The following is a 21,701-nucleotide window of genomic DNA, read 5'->3' as shown; positions in this document are numbered from 1 at the left end:
ATCGAAACAATAATACTAATGCAAATACTTGTTCAATGACTTGACTGGACCCCTACTAGCCATGACAGACATTTTGTCAAACATGTCACAAATATGCATTCTACCGACCATAACAACATATTTGAGCATAGGGGTCTCATACTTGTTTGAGAATTGATAAGAAGCATTGATGCCTTATCAAATTAGCTGCACTATCATATATTAGGTCATATATTCATTGTTCATTCATTTACAATAAAAACATGATGAGATCAATACATCATCACTGTCATAAAACATGCTCATAACCAGCATATAACCAACAAAAATAACAAGGATATAACAGCCATAAAACCACATATAAACAAGTATATTTACTCATCAAATACAAGAGGAAATAATATCTTATTAACATATGCAAAATGAAACCAGGTCTGGGACTTCCACGAACCACCTGACCATAGACTAGGCTGAACCAAATCTCTCTTTCAGCTAGTCACCCCTGTGCCATATTCCAAGCATGAATGTGGGATCTCATGAAAAACATCCAACAAAACCAAACCAGGGCTTCCATAGGCAAAACCACCTCAACCATCAACCAGTGATTCCACATCACGATTAGACGTCACTAACCATCACCATATTGTTCTCTACCCAAGTTGTCTAGGGCTCCAGAGCACTTGTTCCGGCCAAGGCTTCAGTAACTCAACCCACAACTATTATCGGGCTTCCAGAGCGTTTTTCCAACCAGGGCTTCTAGGAAAAGTAACTCAACTCACTAAGGGATTCCGGAGCATTTTTCCAACTAAGGTTTCCAGGACTAGTAACTCAACCCAAGTTGTTGCAGGGATTCCAGAGCGTTTGTCCAACCAAGGCTTCTAGGAACTAGTAACTCAACCCACAGCCAAAGGAACATGAGAACCATCCAAAAAACAAAAGGGAAGACACCCGCAATTCCATGGCTATCCAGGAAATGGAAATGATAAGAAAATCCACCATCAATCCAAGCATTCCTCCATGCCAATGACAAATCATAACCAAGAAACCACATGCATATGCCATGCATGCCAAAACTAGCAAGGAAATCATACATGCAACTCGGTACCTACAAGCAAAACCTGTTGTAGTTGTTGATCCTGATGTCCTATTGCGCTTTCCTACTCTTCCTTTTCCTTCTTGCTTCAAAACTCCAAGTATGCCACACTCCTCCAATAGTGCTCCAAGAAAACTCCAAGTGTCCAAGAGTATGAAGAGTTATAATAGAGAGAGAGCTCCAAAACTGAACTGGAAAAAGGTACCAACTGATCCTCAGAAGCCTTTTTATTAATGAGGCCTCTATTTTCTTCATTTTCCATTATTTTCCTTCATTTTCCTCCTCACATGCAACATGTGACCTTTCACCTCCCTTTTCTCCTAATTTCCATTATTTTCATAAATAAAATGCCATTTTTCCTTTCCAAAGCCTTTTCAATTGCATTTTCCAATTTCCTTAGCCTTTAATTAATCACAAGTGATCCCCATCACTATATTTTTTCCCAACATTCAGCTTGGAATACATGTCCTATTACCATGGTTATTATTTCTCCTTTATTAAATTTATTACATGTATTTTTAATCAGGGTTGTTACAACAACAACCCTTTGAAGTGGATATAGATGTGAGTGGGTATGATATGGGAGTAGCCTTGATGCAGGAAGGAAGGCATGTACGCTACCATTATGAAGTATTTCATGGGCCAGTTCTCAACTAATCTACCTATTACAAGGAGCTTTGTGCCTTGGTACAAGCTATGAAGAAGTGGAAACACTATCTAATGGGAAAGGAAACAGTAATCCACACATATCACCAGCCACTACCATGCATGCAGGCCCAAAGTAAGATACAATAGACTAGACATTACAAATAAATGGGGTTTTCACAACAGTATCATTTATTGATCAACTATAAGAAGGGTATCACAAACAAGTTGGCTAATATGATTTCAAAGCCACCCACATCAAAGATAAAAACTTTGGAAACTCTGATGCAAATGGATTCATTCACCCATGATGCATATAGAGAGAGGTGTATTCAGAGAATGAGTACTTCAAGGAGGTGTTTCAATATTTATAGATTCAAAATTCATGTGCATGATGGTGACAACAAAATTGACTACCATATCTAGGATGGGTTTACTCTAAAGGCTAGATAAGTTATGTATTCCTAAAGGTGAGCGACTGCAGTTGATTAGAGAGGGTCACACCTCCAAGGTTGAGGCACTTTGGTGTATAGAAGATAGTGGCCAACTCACATAGGTATGTGTATTAGCCCAAGATGCAATAACAAGTATTTAGGCTCATAAGGGGATGCATTATTTGTTGTACCAACAAGGCAAGTAATGGGAAACATGGTTTATATCATCCCTTACATGTACCCACTCGACCTTGGCAAAGCATTTCCATGGAATTTGTAGGAGGTTTACCAACAACTAGGAAGGGACATGACTATGTGTTCATGGTAGTTTAAAAGTTTAGCAAGATGTGTGTTTTGATGCCCTATAAAAATACCATTACCAGGCAAGAAGCAATAAACTTGTTCTTTGGATAGGTCTAGGTGCACGTTGGGATACCAAGGAGCATTGTTTCATATAGGGACACAATATTTCTAGGTGAATTTTGGACTACATTGTGCGAGAAGATGGACACAAAGTTGAAGAGGTATACAACATTCCATCCACATAAAAATGGGGAAATAAAAGGAGCCAACAAGACTTTGGTGTAGCTTTTGAGGGGTTACAATCAAAATCATTCGAAAACCTAGGACGAAAATCTAGTAAATATACAACACTCTTATAACAAAGCAGACCACACTTCTACTATTAAGTCCCCATTTGAAACTTGTTTTGGATATTTTCCACCTTCACCTTTGGATATTATATATGGGCAATAAGGAGATGTGAGGGAGGATCTTACAGTGGATGCCTTAAGGTCAGAAGGATTTGTAGAAAAAATCAAGAAAATACAAGTACAAGAGACACTACAAAAGCCACAGGAAAAATACAAGGCCATGAATGATCAACACATAACAGATAATTCATTCAAGGTAGGAAATAGAGTATGGTCACAGTTGAACAAGGAGAGGCTATAGGGTCCTAATAAGAAAATCAAGGCTTTGTGGTATGGTTCCTTCTAGATATTAGAGAAGGTGGGAGATAATGCCTATAGACTTGGTCTAACCCCCATACATGTGCATTTACTCAGTTGTGAATGTCGAGAATCTAAAACTCTATGAGCCTTCCATGCTAGATCAGGAAAAGAAATAAGTCCTACCTTTTGTAGAGGATTTGGCACCAAATTCTCAAGAAAAGTTGAAAGAGGATACAATTTTGCATAAGAGGTCCAGAACTACGAGATATGAGCAGCATGACCTTTGGCAGATTAGGTTGAAAGGACATCTTTCAGGCAAGGCTAAACGGTACACCCGAGAGAAGGTAGAGGGAAAATTCCCTAACCTCATTCAGTAGAAGCTTTGAGGGACCCAAATCCTCCCAAAATGGGGAAGTGTGATCCACATTAGATAATTATATTATTTTTCATCCATCTTGATGATTTTAGAGTGGAAAAAGTGGAGGAATCAATGCATAGGACTATTTTTATCAGCAGTCCTAGTTTGGAAATTTTTGGGTCAAAAACTTCAGGAGCCATTTTGAGGCCTTAAGTGAACACTTTGTGGTCCTAACACATTTCCAACGACGTAAGAATTTCCTCAACTAGAGTTCGTATGAGAAATATATCCTCTCAGAAGTTGAATTATTGAAATTGACCACCATAATTCAAGAGGAAGCCACATCAACCACTGTTATTAGTGGAAAAGGGGATAGCCACATGATCATGATGAAGAAGAATCTAGAAGAGTCAATATTGTAACTCTAATTAAGCGTTGAATGAGTCAAACCTAACCACTAGCATACTATTGAGTTGTGTTATAATTGGGCCACCAAGAGGAAAAGGGGTTCCATTCTTATCGAGTGCATTTGTTCCATAGATTAGTAGAGTATCCGAGAGGGATAGGGAGAGAGCATACAGAGAGGATTTGTGCATTGTAGTAGCCCATGGGACACAGGCCTTACTTCTTTGTACTCGCATCCATTTTCTATTTAGTTAAAGAGAACATAGTGGCCTCACCTTATAGTTGGTTTTTCTCCAAAAGGGTTTCCTAAGTTATATCTTATGTTAATCGTGGTTCGTGAGTTTTTTATTTTCTGCATAATTATAGTTTGCATGCACATTCAATAAACAATAATTTACAAACCCATAAATATAAAGAGAAATAAACCCTCACTTCGTAAATTTTGGATCTTCAAGTATAATTTTATCATATATATTGTGAGAAATTGTCCAGTGGAATATCCACGATAGATTACAAATTAGAGAGGGCTCCTCCCCAAATAAAGATTCACTCGTTAGCTTGAAAAAGAGTTCCCATAAGGGTCTGCTACTAAAGGGATCATATACCCCATCTTAATACCCAATACCCCAAAATAACCAAAGTAAATGGCATCCCCTCCATTGTTAATCTCCTTGTCCCAACAATTAAATGGGAATTTAGAGAATTAGAACAATTATTCATCAAAATCATTGTGTTTTCCATAAGAGGTCCATATTGAGCAGTTGAAATTTTGAGAAATCCAAATATCTCAACAAATATGGCCAACCTCTCCTTGAGGCTTATTATGAACACGAATCCACTATTAGATGTATTGAAATATCTCGCATAACCACATCCTTCAACCGAACCCTTGAATTTACTTGTTTTTTTATCAAAACTTGATCTGGGTCCCTTAGACTTCACTAGTGTTTTAGATTTCTCCACAACCTCCTTTGCCACAACCTAGAAGAGGACCATTCATCTTGATGTTCCCAAAACTTCTTTTTGAAATACTCCTCACAAATTTGAAGAAGATGTCAATATCCATGAAAATGCGCACACTAAAACAACAAATCCACATATTGAGTGCATGAATGTAAGTCACTTTTCCTATCACTAGATATCCCTTGCATTTCATCTATTTCCACTATAATTTTTGCAATTGACCTAGCCATATTAAATTTGTAGCTATCATTTGCTATGATAAACTTATCCACAATGTCACCAATTTCTCTCAACAAATAAATTCGACTAGAGATTTATTGATAAATTTAGTAATTTAAAATACACTAGCATAGACTTCATAAATTCCTCCTTTGCATCAAAGCACATATGCCAAGACTTAAGGGAGAGAAAAGTCCTCTTGAGGAACCAACTCTCCTTTAGTAGCTTGAGTGCATCCTCGTGCATTCTCAAACCAAACCCCATCTAGCCATTTGTTAGCATAAGGAAAACTAGTCCATAACACAACAATGGTACCCATTCCTCCTGTAACCAATCATTTAATCTCCTCATGAATAGCATCCAACCCAAGAATTTCCCTACCAAAGACCCAATATGCTTGACATTAAGGTCTTCTCCAACAACCATAGAAATACCTTTGCCTCTCGACTTAATTGCACTTCATTGCTTTCATTTCTAGCCTCCCTACCAAGAATACTAACAACACCCTACAATTCGCCTTTGAGAACATGAGACCCAACAAATCGTAGGTTTGTGTCATCATACTTTGGCCCCACAAACCTCTTTGAATCAACTCTTAGTAGGCATATAGTTTTATCCAAGGAGACATCTACAAAGCTTTGACCCACACCATCACTCCTTGTAGGTAGCAAAGAGTTTAAGACTCCAAGTGTTAATTTTTCGAACCAATGTGTTAGCCCAATGAGCACTTGACGTACCCACTTTTTGACTTATAGTAAATTCTTCACATCTTTTTCCCATGGTGTTTTTTTGACAGTCCACCTACCACTAGATTTGGGGATAGACTTTTACTAGTAAAACTATTCAAAAAAGCAAAAGATCCCCAACGTAGTTTACAAGTGTTTGTTTCGCAAATTACACTGTGAAAATACCCTCCTTTCACAAAGAATCTTCTGAATAATCAATAAGTTTAATGTCAATCTACATTATGCCTATCTACAAAAACCGTAGAAAGTTACTTCCATTTCTACAATTTAATCTTTAAAATCTCTATGCTAATATTAACTTCGTTATAACCCTATACTACATCATTTATATTAATACAGATTCACCTTATTTCAATTAAATAATAATAATAATAACTTTTAAATTAATAACATATAACTACACTTATTTTTTCTTAACATACTTATTTTTTAAAATATTAAAAAAAAAATTCAAAAATGAATATTTAATTTATATTATAATAATAAATTAAATTAAAAATAGTTTAAACCCAATTTTTTTTTAGGACAAATTCTGAAAATGGAAAGACATTAAAAATGAGAGAAATTCACAAACGAAAAAGGAGATGGATCTATTAAAGATCCCATCTATAAAAATAAGGATACGTTTTTAAATTTCTTTATAAATATTTCTTTTAAAATGCTTGGAATTTTACATAAAAATAAAAGGCTACGAATTTTATAATATATCTTCATGTCTTCTTTTTACATTAATACTCTTCTTCATCCTCCACAAAATTCAAAATTGCATTACCGTGACTAACGACGAGTACTTTGCGTGGGTGTAGAAGTCAATTCAGGTTTTATTAAAGGGTCAATGTTTATAGGAGTGGGCCAACTTTTTTAAATAAATGTAAAATTCAAATTTTTGAATTTTTATTTTTAAATTTAAAGGTTTATTTTTATTAAAAAATATTAAATTAAAATAATTAAAAAACATAATAATAATATTAAAAATAAAATAATTTTTAATATAAAAATATTATAATATTATATAAATAATAATTATAATTTTGTAAGAAAAAATAATAATTATGTATTAACTATATTTTTGTTTGTTGGTTAAATAATATGAATTTTGAGATAATTAGCACACTTAATCTTTGGTTTGTGTAGTCACAATTTAAGGGCATTTAAGTCGTTAAAATTACTTGGATTGCATATGATCTAGCTCATATTAGCCTTTACCATGCTTATATTTTTGCCCACTGAGTTTCGAACCAATGACCTTTTTCACTGCAAAGTACCTTAGTAGAACAACTTGTCACCATCTATTCTACACCCCATAAGCATAATTTATAATTTTAATAATTTGTAATTTTAATTATTTAATTTTAAAACTTAAGCTACATTATAATTAAAATTAATTTAAACCATTACGGAGAGAGGGCCAAGCGGAGCCGACGGTGGAGCTAGGGTTTCTGAAATAGTGAGGGCTCGATCAGCCTTCCTTGATCGCAGCCTTGGAGCCAAAGCCACACGCAGTGAACACAGAACCTCCTGAGATAGCCAACCCGGAGAATCGCAGCCATTAGCAAAGAGGAGTGCGCAGAAATCAGTGGGTATTGGAAGTTTAATGGCAGCAAGCGCGGGGAGGGGAGAGATCCCCTCCTACAAGAATATGACAGCAGGGGAGTCGAGTAGGGACCGAATGCGGAATGGACCAAGGGCAAACAACAGAGAAAACTTAGCAAAAGGAAATAGCTGGCAAACGGGTCTGAACGGAAAATGCCTCCCAAGGGCTTCGAAGAAACCCAGGTTCGTAATCCCAAACAATAGACTTGAAGAGTATAGAAGCTACATGAGGGATTATGCCTTAATATGTAAGTTTGTTGGGTTTTGGCCATCAGAGAAAGATCTGTCCAAATGGATACAACAGAGATGGCAACCGAAGGGACATGTAGAATTAAAACTAGGGGCTAAGGGTTTTTTCACAGTTATCTTCTCCAACACAGAGGACAAGGAAAGGGTTTTTGAGGGAGGTCCTTATTTTATGAACAATGCTGGTTTATTTATCCGACACTGGGAAGACTGCTACAACCCAGACAAGGAGAAAATGCTAGCAGCCCCTGTCTGGATCAGACTTTTCGGACTGCCAATAGAGTTCTGGGACCCTGAGATCCTAGAAGGGATAGGTAATGCTATAGGGTCATTCGTGAAAGTTGCTGAATCCACCAAAAGAGGGAGGTATACGTCATACGCTAGGATATGTGTGTATATGAACATCACCGAACCTCTCCCAGACTTTATCGAACTAGAAAATCATGATGAGGTCTGGAAACAACTAGTGGATTATGAACACATCTCGTTCCGGTGCAGAAGATGTCATGAATACGGACATCTCTACAGACAATGCCCTTTAAATAAGATAGAGGAATCAACAGATAAAAAAGAGGAGGAGAGAATACCAGCAGAGGACCCTGGAAGAGAGGAAGAGGGATTTAAAGAGGTACAGAACAAAAGGAGATCAGGGAAAAGTACGCTCCAACAGCAACCACCCAAGAAAAATAGATCGTTGGAAACGAAGAATAAATTCAAAATCCTCTAGGAGGAGGAATCAGGAACGGAAAAGGAGGCTAGCGATGAAGAACCAATGGAGATATTAAAAGAAACAGGAAAGCAGGAAATAGGAAAAGAGGATACAGAACAAGGAGAAGTAGAAGAGAAGGAGGAACAGGAAAATGAACGGACTCAAATGGAAGTAGATATGCAGAAAGACAAAGGAGGAGAAGAGGAACGTACAATGAGGAAATTGTTACATGAATGGTGGTATTTAGATGAGAGATTCATTCCTGAGGAACAGAAACAAAGATACAAAGAAGCATTCCAAAAATATAAGGAAAAGACAGGGGGATTGGCAGCAAACAATTTAGAACAGATAAGAACGCAAGGGGAGCAGAACTTAGGAATGGGCAGCTCTGGCAAAGGAGGAAGGAAAAGAGGTCGACGCTCGATGAGCGAAACAATACAAGAGGTTGGAGAAATGTTAGTAAATTCAGGAAGAGTCATACCTCTATCTAAGGTATTCCAACAAACCCCAAAATTATTAAGATGATAATAACAAGCTGGAACATTAGAGGTCTTAACAGCAGGGGGAAGCAGAGATACTTAAGAGATAGACTGAAAAAAGACAAACCAAGCATAATGATAGTTCAAGAAACAAAGATCAGCATGGAAAAAATGGAAGAGATAGTAAGTAGGGGTAACACTCAGTATGAGGTAATGGGGCAAGATGCGGTAGGAAGCGCAGGAGGATTGGCAATCCTATGGAACCCTGAAGAAGTCCAATTTAGAAACTGGATAAGTTTCCCTCGAATTCTCTCAGGTATGTTTAGACTGATAGGATCCTCAGAGTGGGTTGCCCTCTCAGGAGTTTATGGACCACACTTATCAAATGAACGCAAAGGATTCCTTCAGAATATGAAGTCGGTAAGAAGACTCTACCAAGAAATGCCATGAATTATAGGTGGCGATTTCAATATGATTACAACCCTAGCTGAAAAGAGAGGAGGATTAAGGAAAATAGACCCAAATATGGAAGCATTCAGAGATATGATATCGGAACAGAGAATGGTGGATATCCAAACAATAAACGGCACCCACACATGGAATAATCGTAGAGGCATATCAAATCAAATAGCGTCGAGACTGGATAGGTTCCTAGTTTCGGAACAAATCATGAATAGAGATGTATACATTGAGGCTATGATTCTCCCTGCAACAGGCTCAGACCACTGGCCAATCAAGTTAGAAATCAACCTAAAACAGAGTCCTAAAAATCGACCCTTTAGGTTTGAAGCATTTTGGCTCAGGAACCCACAGTTTATGTCAAAGGTAGAAAAATGGTGGACTACAAGCCAACAAAATGGGCGAAGTAAGATGCAAACTTTTCAACTCAAATTGAAGGAACTCAGGGGGAAATAAGAAAGTGGAATAAAGAAGAATTCGGAGACATATTCAAAGAACAACAACGCTTAGAGCAAAAAATGAGCGAGTTGCAACAGAAGAACATATTGGAAGGCAGGAATGAAGAGAGAAGTAGAGAAGAAGGCATAGTAATAGGCCAACTGGAGGAGCATAGGAAACAGGAAGAAATCTTATGGAAGCAAAAGTCACGGATAAACTGGCTCAGAGAAGGAGAGAGAAACACGAAGTTTTTCCACCAAGCCATGATCCAGCGCCGACAGAGGAACAGGATTTTTTCAATCCAAAATGAGGGAGGACAACGTATAACCCAACACGAAGAACTGGAACAGGAACTGGTAGGACACTTCAAGGAACTGCTCACTGAACCTCAAAGGAACAGAACAGAAGCTATAAGAAGAATAAGTAATGAGATCCCAGAGCTCGTCACCAGGGACCAAAACCTAGCATTGATTAGGGCAGCAACGCTGGAGGAAGTGGAAGAAATAGTGAAAGGTCTGAAAAGAAACAAGGCCCCTGGGCCAGATGGATTTACAGCAGAATTCTACCAAGCGGGATGGCAGTTCCTAGGACGAGAAATACTGGAAGTAGTGGAGGAGTCACGCAGACATCAAAAGGTATGGCCAGGCCTAAACTCAACCCTTTTAACTCTTATTCCTAAAATAGCCCATTCAGAAACAGCTCAGGGTTTCCGCCCAATTGCGCTTTGCAATGTAATATACAAGATCATAGCCTCTTTAATGGTCAAAAGACTAAAGCCATTCCTCTCCAGTATAATATCCCTTGAACAAACAAGATTTGTGGAAGGGAGACAGATCTTAGATGGTTTGGTAGTACCCCAAGAAGTTATTCATACCCTGAAACAAAAGAAGGTACCAGGAATGATGATAAAACTTGATCTTTCAAAAGCCTATGATCGCCTAAATTGGAACTATCCGGAGTCAATTCTACAGGCTTTTGGGTTCTGCAATAGATGGGTGAATTGGATCTGCAACATGATTTCTACACCAAATTACTCCATTCTCCTGAATGGAACTCCTACTTCGACTTTTAATGCCACAAGAGGATTGTGCCAAGGTGACCCCATATCGCCATTTCTATTTATCATAGCAGCTGAAGGATTAGGAAGATACTTCAAAAAGAGCTGAGAGAGAGGAAAATAAAAGGTCTAAGACCATGGGGCAACAATCTTCCAGTAACGCATCAACAATTTGTGGACGATATTATGCTATTTTGTACGGCTTCCCTGAGAGAAGTGGAAAGGGTTAAAGGGATATTGGAGGTTTTTATGGAGGCTTCAGGCACTGAAGTCAACAAGGACAAATCAAACACCTTCATCTTCAACGCTCCTGAATCGGTTAAAGGGCACTTGACTAGGATTTTGGGATTCATATTGGGAGAATTTCCCACTAAATACTTGGGTACGCTGCTAGCTTTCAATCCTCTGAGATTAGCTAACTGGCAACTAACCTTAGAGAAAATCAAGAATAGACTAGCCAATTGGGCTTTCAGGTCTCTGAATATAGCAGCTAGACTTGTGCTTCTGAAATCAATCCTTCAATCAATCCCCATTTACCCCTTATCGGTAATGGTGGTTCCCAAAGGGGTAAGTAATAAAATGATCGAGATATTTAGAAAATTCTTATGGGGAGGACCTAAACAACAGAAGAAATGGGCCCTATCATCTTGGAACAGTTTAATAAAAACAAAAGAGGAAGGGGGACTGGGTCTTAGAGATCCTCTTACACTAAACCAGATCCTTGGAGTGAAACTATGGTGGCACTGGATGCAAGGAGGCAAAGATTTATGGAAAAAAATATGGACTCAAAAATACAACATGCCTGCAACTGCTGAAGAGATTTTGAGGAAGGAAGAGATGCCAAAAGGATCCACGATATGGGATTTGGCAAGCCAGAATAGAGATATCATAAATAAGTATGCTTTTTGGGAAATAAGAAATGGAAGGACAACGAAATTCTGGGAGGAAGCCTGGCAGCAACGGGGAAGAATGGTGGAAATTCAGGACGTGGAAATTACATGCAGGGAAGCCAAAGCCAAAGGTCTAAACTATGTCAGCGACTATTGGAGGGAAGGAAGAGACAATGAGACCTGGAGAGAATGGAAGGGACCAGAGGAATGGGACAATAATATTAATGAGGATCTCAAAGCGAAGCTAGTCAAAGAGATGGACTCAAGAAGAATTAAAACTAGAACAGAGCCGGACATTCTTAGATGGGGAAGAGATTCAAGAGGCACCTTTACGGTTAAGGAGGCATACTTGTTAAAGTCCAAACAGGAGCAAGAAGAATAGATACAAGATTGGAAACAACTATGGAGGAACATATGGTGGCCAAAGGTCACCATGTTCGCCTGGCTAGTGGGAAGAGGACGCATACTGACTTGGGATCAAATTCAGAAAAGAGGGTTCCTAGGACCACCCAGACGCAGCCTATGTAAGCAAGATATAGAAACCTAGGAACATATCTTAAACTCTTGTCCAGTAGCACAGCAACAATGGGAAGAAACAAGAATCCTCTTTGGAAAGACAAACTGAGACCCTCAGAGCATAAAACAAACTATGATCCAATGGGGGAAGGCCAATTTCAACGCCCAATAGTGAGGAGATCTTGGAGTTTAGCAGCAGGATTCAACATATGGCTTATCTGGAAAGAGAGGAACAGAAGAATTTTTCAAAATAATATCAACCCCCCGGAGTTGATATGGAAAAGAACCCAGAGTCTTATAAGGGAAACAATCTTATCAGAAGTTTGAGACCAGGAGGATTGGAAAACTACTATGGAAGAAAAACAAATCTTAATCAAGCTAAATCTAGATCAAGGAATGGTGTATCCCCAGCAGCAAAAAGCTCAGAGCATACAGATCCAAAGTCCAGCTGTGTTTACTCGTCCACAGGAGGGCTTCATCAAATTAAACTTTGACGGGGCTTCCAAAGGTAATCCAGGGCCAGCAGGATACGGAGGGATTTTCAGAGATAGCCAAGGCCACACCAGGTGGATTTATGCAGACATAGGAGGTATAATGAGTAACAATGAAGCGGAATTTATGGCTGCTTATCAAGGAATCAGAGTTGCAATAAGAAACGGATATGGGAAGCTAGAAATAGAAGGCGACTCAAATTTAGTAATAGAGACCATTAGAAAATTAAATAATGGGAAGGAATGGGAACAGGTGGCAAGGAGCTGGAGGACGGCAAGTCTCATCTAGGAACTGGAAAAAATCATGAAGCGTATAGATTATAAGATCATCCACCATGTTAGTTGAGAAGGTAATAAAGCATCTGATTACCTTGCAAATTGGTGATGTAATGAATCAAACGGGAAAGTGGATAGCATTTGGCCAATCCACCCAGTAGGTACAAGATGGGACAATTTAAATCAAATCATGAAATTGGACAATAATGATACAACATAACCTTGATCAAGGCTGCAGCCAGACCCCGATCGGGGTGAAGAAAAGGACACGACGCGAAGAAATGATGGCAAGCAGGACGTGGCAGCTCAAGCCAACTCCTGAGTTAATCATCCACATGTATGCAGAAATGATGGCAAGCAGGACGTGGAAGCTCAAGCCACCTCCTGGGTTAATCATCCGCAGGTATGCAGAACCGGCATACAGAGGTGGTCGAAAACCGAGGTGTGGAGAAGGAGTAATGGTGAGAATAGGGAAGAATGATGGAATAGTAGGGGCGATAGAGCATAGGATAGGCAACGCAAAATATCTAAAAGCTGGCGAAACCAAAGCAGAAATCACCCAGAGGATTAGAAAAGTGGTGAGGGTAGAGAATAACAGACAAAGAAAACCGAGTATTCCACTCAGGAGAGGGCAGGAGACAATGGCGGAGAGAAGAAGGAGGGTAGGAGGAAATATAGATGAGAAAGGGAGCCAAATGGGACAGGATAAGGACAAGCAGGGAGCTCAGAAGGATAAAGAGCAAGCTAGGCAAAGAACTGAGATGCAAGGAAATCCACAGGAAGTTGAAATGCATTCGCCATCCAGAGGAAGAACGGAGAGAGTGAACAATCAGGAGAGGGAACAGTTGGAAGAGGAAGAAGGGAGAAAAGAGGGAGAAATGGAAGCAGGCAGGGAAGATCCGAGGGGAAAGGCGACGGTCGAGGACGGGCAAGGCAACCGGAGCTGTAATAGAGGAAGACCCTCACGTAGAGGTAAAGGTATAGGTCGCAAAGGCTGGGGAAGAATCTGGCAAGAAAATGCTTATGAAGTCGAGATGCATCATACAAATCGCTAGAAACGAGGAAGGAGAACGACAGAGCAAATGGCTCGGGATGCGGAAAAGGCGTATAATGAAGGGATGAATGAGGATATTAGGAAAATTATTCAGGAGCTAGAGAACAATGTGTTACAGGAACCCTCTGACCCTGAAATGGAGGACTGGAGTACTCTTTTACCTAACCCAAGAAACACTAGGGGTCGGTTATCTCAGTACAAACAAGCCCTGCATGTTTACTGGGTAGTGAAAAGGTTAATAGGCAAAGCAATGGAACAGGTAGCAGAAGAGATGGTTGAAATAGCTCAAGGAATCCCCAACCTAAGAAGGGAGATGAAAAATCTTCATGTCACTATCCAGATGCAGAATACCAGGTTAGAAGAAATTCAAACTATGCTGAGGAAGATAACTAATGGACAGCGCAAGGAGGAGGTCAAGATGGAAGCCATGGTAGATTGAGTTTTTTGTTCAGTCTTATTTTTAATCCGTTAGTCAATCGCATGGAGAACCAGTTTTTTGATATTGTTCCTGAATTGTTATAATGCTGTATGTAGGTAGAATCATAATGTTGTATGTTGGTAGAACCATAAGGCTGTTCGTAGTTAAAACAAGATACATTTTGTAGATTCGGTGGTGTATGTTCACATGTTTTGAATTGTCTTTCTCAGACTGATGGGGATCAATAGACCTGGTTTCCCTTCGGGGTGGGTTGAGATCACCTGTTGCTTGTACATATTTTTATGCATATAATAGAATAGATTCTTCTGTAGCTTACAAAAAAAAATTAATTTAAACCATTATTTATATGTATATAAAACTTAAAAAATTAATTTAAGCAATTATATATATATATATAAAAATCAACATCTAGCAGATGGATTTGGCGCGACCGCACCCTGACACGGGGTAGGCCCTCTGCAGTACATCTGGTACCAGCCTACAGTGACTAGGCCTGTTTCCCTACAGCTCCTCGACCGTAAACCGTTTAGCGATCTCCATTCCAACGCAACCCATCTTACCTCCCGCAACGGTGACTGAACCCTATCGCCTTTCGGTTTCGCACTATCGTTTTTGGTCCCCGCCTGTGTCGGTTACTCCAGAAAATGGTGGCAACTGGCGTAACCCCCAGGGCATCAATGGAGACCGACCTTATTGACTACTCTGAGGACCCCCTAGAGGGCATATCCATTTTTGGCAAGCAGTCCAGCTCCGAGGCTTACTTCCCGTTCAGCAGAGAACTCACCGAGGTTATCGCTCTGCTTCCGCCGCTCATGGGATAGACCAGTGTAGTCATCGACCTCCCGGAAGTACCTGTTTCCTGGCCGGCTTCAGCCGTTCCCCCTCTGACGCCAATCCCCCATCATTTCGATTCCAGGTTCTCTAGCCCAGAACAGGCAGTTGGGTCATCCGACATATCCTCCCTCCAACCCTCTGCAGCGTTTCATTTCCCACCCCAGTCTCTACTCGGAGAGGCCCCACCCTATCTTGCTCCCTCTTCCTCGCCCTTAGAACCTGCACACCCCTCTGGCTGCTTCTCAAACATCCCTCCCCTCCCGGATACATTCCCTATTGGTTCAGATCCATCATCCCCAAACCCTAACCCTAACCCTCTTAACCCTAATCTTGAAGAAACCCCAGAATGTGCTGAGGACACGGAGCCAAGTCTTGGGAAGAAGAAAAGGTGTGTCAAACCTAGGGCACAAGAAGTATTTATTGATTGGGAAGAAGATTTTTAGTGGAAAGATACCATGGACATGGTGGCAACAGTCCTGGTAGGCAGAGTCAGGGGAAGGAACTACACTATGGCAAGACTTAAGCAGTGGGTTGCGGAAATCTGGGGCCATCACCTAGTTGATCTGCCTTTTGTTCAGACTTTTGTTCGTGGCTGGTTTTCTCTGTGATTCGCGTGAGAAGAACACACCAATTGGGTTTTATCTTCTTTCTGGCACATAGAACAGGCCCCGATTATGTTAAGGAGATGGAGTCCGCTTTTTGACCCGGACAGAGAACAACTTGGGGCGGGGCCAATTTGGGTTCGCCTCCCTGGACTGCCACTCCATTTCTGGACCGAAGACATCTTCAGGAGAATTGGGAATTCTCTGGGTACATACCTAGACTATGATAGATCCTATCTCTCTACTGGGGTTATGGCCTATGCGCGGATATTGGTTCACCTGGACATCAGAGGAGGGCTACAGGAAAAAGTCACTCTACGATGGAGGAACTATAATCGTACCCAGATACTGGACTATGAGGGGGTCCCCTTCCGTTGCAGACACTGCCACAAGGTGGGACACCTCTACAAGGACTGCCCTCTTCTCACGAAATCAAAGGCGGGCAACAAAGGGAAGTCCTCTCCATCTAGGGGAGCTCAGCCACAGGTGGATCACTCGGATGAGGCAGAACAAATGGACACTGATGCAGATGGATCCAGGCTGGCCTCGATGGCTCCGAAGAAGCACGGGAAAGCACCTCTTCGACCACCTTCACCTCCGCTGACTAGGTCTAAGGCGGTCGTTGGAGTCGTGCTATCTTCGGGTATGTCTAATCCTATCCCTTGCTCTGCATCTATTAATTGTACATCTGCTCATAAGGATAATTCTAAGGGAGCTCGACAGGTCCCAGATAAGCCACAACCCAGCCTAAGTCACCCAGTTTGTCCCCTCAATTCTCATGTACCTGTTACATCCTATACTCCCCCTACCACCTCTGTGGAGACGCCATGGGAATTGAACCTGGATCTGATCCCGCCCCTCACCGATACCACCTCCGATCACATTCTCAGACACTGACGCCGGATGCTATTAGCATTGGACTTGTCCCTCCCTCCACCACTCTGAAGCTCCCTCGAGGCAGACCTTCCTCCCTGTCAAAAGCTAAACAGAAGGCAGGAATGGAGGTGGCCACAGGCAAACAGCTTACTCTCGATAGGGTCCTTAGAGCACAGAGCCCCCTGGAGTCGTCTCCCCCATGAAGGTACTCTCCTTCAATTGCAGAGGGATTGCTAGTCCCGAGAAAAAACTAGCACTGCGGAGGCTTCTCCAGAAGGAGCCGATAGATCTGGTCTTCCTACAAGAAACTCTGGGTGTTGCCGATACCATTTCCCCTCTAATGGAATCCATGCTCCCAGGATGGAATTTCCAAGCTATTGATGTAAATGGCCACTCGGGGGGCATCGCTCTGGGTTACAACTCCCGCTCAATTAACCTAAAGGGCACTTGGGGGGGCATCGGCTTCATTGGGGTGGATATATACTCTACTAAACTGGGATCAGAGATCAGAATGTTGAATATATATGGGCCCTGTCACAATCGGGAGAATTTCTAGGAGTAGCTTTTGTCAGCCAACATTCTACTGTTGAGATTGCAACAAGATGATGGAGCTTAGTGAAAAGAGTCGCCTTCAGTAAGTGGGCCCGCAGGCTATTTTTGGTGCAAGTCTATTTTTAGACTATGTCTATTTTTAGACATATGGATCATGTCTATGGATTGCATGTTGTTGTTTATGGATGATTGGTCAAGTTGGGAAAAATAGATGGACTTCTATTTTTGATCAAAGTGTGAGTGATCACAGTGTGAGTGATCAAAGTCTATTTTTAGACTGGCTGTCAAAAATAGAAAAGTCAAATATTATTGTCTCATAATAATATTTGGACTATAAACTTGATCTTATTCTCTTGGAGCACTTCAGTTTGAGCTACAGAGGTGGCACATGCAGCTGTCAGAAGGAAATACGCTTTTCTTATGAGTCAGTTGAGTTGTTGCATGCATGACTTCAGTTAGAACTCAATCAGTTGAGTTTGGTGGAGTTGATGGAGTTGTGTTCAGTTTGACTTGGTTAAACTAGTTGTAGTTAGTCTAACTGTAGATAGACTAATGATGAGTTGTTAAACTAATTATTAACTCATAATACAACTATATAATACATCAGTTAACTCAATTGCATGTCAGTGCATGTTCAGTTCAACAGGGACAGGTGGTAGAGAATCAGATTGCTATCAGTTGTGACTATAGTTGTGCACCAGATCTTGCACAATCAAGGGATTGAGTATGCCAATGAGTTTGCTGACGTATTTTCCTAGTATTGTAGCCTTTGCTCACGTCCAACAAAGTGTGAGTGATTATTTTGAGGTGAAATACGAGTTTGGTAAGCCATTCTCATCATTTCTTGAGCAGGTATTGAGCAGTGGAGGCAGGCAAGCAGTGGAATAGATTTGGAGATCAAATCTGAGCTGTATTGTGTGTAACAGGTGGAGTTGGTACTGGATTGCTTGTGATAAGCATTGTACTTTGTAATGTTACATGGTCTCAATCATTAATATACAGATAGTGTGGGGTTTTTAGCGAGATGATTTCCCTGGGTTACATATTGTGTTAATGTGTGAATGCTCTTGATGTTTTATTGTTATTGATGCTGCTATATTGATGATCAACGTAGAGGAGCTTATGTATTGTGTATGTATTCCGCAATAGTACATGATCAGGATAATCTCTGTTGAATATGTGTTAAATTATTCAATATTTCTACATGGTATCGGAGCTGTTGATCATCAGATCTACTATTCAGGAAGTGTTTACATTCTATTTCTTCAGGCAGAGTCTGTAATCAGGCCAGGTAGCCTCTGGATTCATCCTTCCTTTAGAAGGTGAGATATCTGGTGAATTCCCATACAGTCAATCTCTGTACGAGAAATATTGTGTTCTCACGAATCTTAGATCCGAGGCAGTTTAGTTGGTTGCTGGTGGAATTCAAATTTGCAGTAGTGTTTTCTTGGTGACAACGCAGCAATGTCTTTCAACGGATTGCGATTGGAGTATGCTCTTGAGGGCAGCTCAAACTATATTGCATGGAAGGACAGGATGGAGGCAGTATTGGATGATAACGGGCTGAAGGAGTTCATAGAGACGGATGTCCCAAAGCCTACTGATGCTACTCAAGCTAATGCTTGGCAAAAGAGGACCACAAAATGTCGAAGGATTCTGTTGGAGGGCGTGAAGGATCACATTGTGTCCAGCCTCCATGGAAAGGCTACTCCATATTTGATGTGGAAATCATTAATAGAATTATTCCAAAGCAAGAGCGATCAAAGGAAGCTGGCGCTCAAAGATAAACTCAGAAACATCAAATGCGAGAAGGGTGACAGTATACCCAAGTATCTCACGAAGTTCACTCAGTGTCGAGATGAGCTGGGAAGTGTGGGGGTTACTGTCGATGATGAGGACTTGGTGAGCTTAGCTCTCCTTGGTCTTCCGAAGAGTTGGCATTCCTATCAGGACTCTGTCAATGGTCGGGAGAAATTGCCAGGATGGGAAAGACTATGGTCAGATCTTGTGCAGGAGGAGATCAGGCGGAGTACCAGGGACGGATCTTCGTCAAAGGGAGCTGATGAAGAGAATTGCGCTTTGGCTGCCAAAGCAAAGAAAGGGAAGAGCAAGAAAGCTTCTCAGTCTGGTGCGAAAGGCAAGAAGCAGGATATGTCCAAGGTGAAGTGTTTTCACTGTCACCAGCACGGACACTATGCCACTAATTGTCCGCAGAAGAAGAAGAACAAGCAGGCTGCTGGATCTTCAGCAGGAGAGGCTCTAGCCTCACAGTTTGAGCTTGATTTTTCATTGATCGCATGCTTGGTTTCAAGTGTGATGGGATCAGTGTGGTTCTTGGACAGTGGTGCGTCTTTTCACATGATGGGAGATAGAGATTTGTTCTCTGATCTAGAGGACAAAGATCTTGGAGTGCACATCGAGATGGGCGATGATGGTAGATACAGTGCGACCGGTATTGGTACCATTTCCTTTGAGAGGGAGTCTGGTAAACCCTTCGTATTGAAGGAAGTCATGCATGTTCCAGGATTGACGAAGAATCTCATCTTAGTGGCGATGTTAGAAGACAAGGGGTATGATGCTGTTTTCAGCGAGGGAAAGGCTTTCCTGTGCAGCAAGACAACTGGTGAGACCCGGAAGATAGGGGTTCGAGTGAGGAACCTTTATCAGTTGCATGTAGATGGATGCGCAGCAATGGCGGGCAAGGCAGAAGGATTGGTGAGCCGGGATGATGGTGAGTTGTGGCACAGGAGATTGGGTCACCTTCACCATGGAGCCTTGAAGATACTGTAGCAGATCACTACAGGGCTTCCTAAAGGCACACTTGCGCAGTCAGATCAGTGCAAGGGGTGTACTTTGGGGAAGTTTGTGAAAGCCACCTTTCACGAGAAGGATAGTCGCGCCATGACGATCCTTGAGAGAATTCACACAGACGTGTGTGGACCTTTCTCAGTTGCTTCGACAGCAAAACACAGGTATTATGTGATTTTTGTTGATGATTTCTCTCGTAAGTGTTGGATCTTCTTCATGCAGAAGAAGAGCGAGACATATTCAAAGTTCTGTGAATTCAAAGCACTGGTCGAGAAGGAGTCGGGGAAGAAGGTGAAGGGTCTTAGGAGCGATAATGGTGGTGAATACATCTCGGACGAGTTCAAGGATTTCTGCAAGGCAGAAGGGATTCGTAGAGAGCTCATAGCTCCCCATAACCCACAGCAGAACGGGGTAGCTGAGCGGAAGAACAGAACGATCGTGGGTGCTACACGGGAAATGTTGCATGATCAGGGCCTACCCCTTCACTTGTGGGTGGAAGCATGCAATACAGCAGTTTATGTGCAGAATCGTTGTCCTCATAGGATACTTGGCATGAGTACACCCGAGGAGGCTTATTCTAGTAAGAAGCTTGATCTTTCTCATTTGAGGATTTTTGGTGCTAACGTTTACATGCATGTGACAAAGGATGCCAGGAAGAAGTTGGAGCCGACCGCAGAGGTTGGGATATTTGTGGGGTACACTGATATGCCCCACAACTATCGTGTGTATTTTCCAGACAGTGGTAAAACTGTTGTGCGACGGGATATAAAATTTCAGGAGGAGAAAACCATGAAGTGTTCGCTTGAGAGGGAGCTACACTTGCATGCAGATGAGGAGCTATTAATTCCTAAGGATGAACTTCAGGATGTGGATCAGCCACAGGATGAGGTTCATGGAGTGGACGAGTCCACTCATGCAGCGCCAACCATCAGAGGGCGAAAGCGCTTGACAGAAGCTGAGCGACTGGCTCAAGATGCAGAGAAAGTTGTAGGACCACCTACAGCCCAACGCAGGCAGAGACAGTCACCTGATCGGTACACTGGATACATGGCTCTTATGAGCAAGTGTGTTGTGACTGAGCCATCCTCTTTCGAGGAATCTGTGGAGGATCCCGCATGGGTAGACGCCATGGTGGAAGAGTATGATTCTATTGTCAGAAACAGTGCATGGGAGATTGTTCCTAGACCGGAAGGGAAATCAGTGGTGGGTTAGAGATGGATCTACAAAGTTAAGCAGGCAGCTGACGGGAGTGTGGAGAAGTACAAGGCAAGATTTGTTGCCCGAGGCTTTTCACAGATAGAGGGGATCGATTATGAGGAGACCTTTGCACCTGTCACAAGGTATTCTTCCATACGGACGATTCTTTCTCTCTCAGTGCAGATGGGATGGCACATTCATCATATGGATGTGAAGACTGCGTTCCTCAACAGAGTCATTGAGGAGGAGGTGTACCCGAAGGCTTTGAGGTCTTCAGCAGCGAGTCGCATGTGTGCAGGCTCAAGAGAGTGTTGTATGGGTTGAAGCAAGCACCACGTGCTTGGTACACACGGAGAGACAGCTATTTCACAGGACTTGGATTCTCCAAGA

Source organism: Pinus tabuliformis, chromosome 7 (assembly GCF_031772625.1).
Source record: "Pinus tabuliformis cultivar Carrire ecotype Pingquan chromosome 7, CPIR1, whole genome shotgun sequence".
NCBI lineage: Eukaryota > Viridiplantae > Streptophyta > Pinopsida > Pinales > Pinaceae > Pinus > Pinus tabuliformis.
This window is presented reverse-complemented; position numbering follows the sequence as displayed.